The following is a 1,188-nucleotide window of genomic DNA, read 5'->3' on the forward strand; positions in this document are numbered from 1 at the left end:
TGCATATAGTATATGCAGTGTATGTAGTGGATGCAGTATATACAGGGCATACCATATACTGTATACAGTGCATACAGTACAGTATGTATAGTACATACAGTGCATTCCGTATATACAATACATACAGTATATACAGTGCAGTCAGTATATACAATAGATACAGTGTATGCAGTGTATGCAGTGTGTACAATACATTGTGGAAGAAACAAAGTTCATTCTAACTTTAGGGAAATAATCTGTTCAGAGACTTGTTGTTATTATGACTCCAGCTGTAGTAAGAAGACATTACATAGGGTCAGACATTTCCTCTGATTAATATAAGCACACAGCCCGACTTACTCCTAAACAGTCTATGTTACACCCTAAGCAAGGAGGCGTGACTGCAGCATGTCACAATGTCACCATGTCTTACTGTACAACACTGGGAGTTTCACTTGCTATCTTAGCATCTACATAGTTAGTTGTTATACGAATGTAGCCAGGTCCCCTGTCGGTGCGGGGGCGTGCGCGAGCACAGCGCGACTCGCTCTTGAATGCGGTCGCGTTGCTGCGGTCCCGGCGGCTCGGGGAGCAGGGCGCCGCCATTGCGAGTGGAGTTGCGCATACGCAGGAGCCAGAAGCGCGGGAGACCCACAGACAGCTCGCACATGCGCAGTGATAGCGCGAACGGCCTGGCCAATAGGAAGAGGGCTCTTGAAAGGGACTACATATCCCATGAGCCTAGGAGCGCCCCACGTGACCCCAGGGAGCCAATAGGGCTGCAGCATCTCCCTGCAGAGGGATTGATACATTTCGCGGGCTTGCAGCACGTTTGCAGTTGGTGACCGGAGCAGCTAGGGGAAGGAGGTAGGGTGCAGGAGTCAGTGACTCCCTGCACTAGGCCAGCAGCCCCCTAGGCCCCAGATAGCCCTGAGTCACAGTAGCTGAGTGTTGTAGGGACAGGCCCCAGATTAGGGACCCTGCCCCTTATTATCCAGAGGAAGTTAGGGACACAGCGGACGCTGCGTTTCCATTCTGAGGTTTGGGCTCAGACCTCCGCTGCAGCTGCAGCAGTCATCCGGGTGGGATCGCCCTGGATGGTGGTTCCAGTGTCGTCGCTCATCGGATCCTTTGTGAAGCCAGTTGCAGGCCCGAGCACTGGAGTGCTCGGCAGGTAATCCATAACAACAAGTGCACCAACAATCCTAT

Source organism: Ascaphus truei, chromosome 2, assembly GCF_040206685.1.
Source record: "Ascaphus truei isolate aAscTru1 chromosome 2, aAscTru1.hap1, whole genome shotgun sequence".
In the NCBI taxonomy this organism is placed as follows: Eukaryota; Metazoa; Chordata; class Amphibia; order Anura; family Ascaphidae; genus Ascaphus; species Ascaphus truei.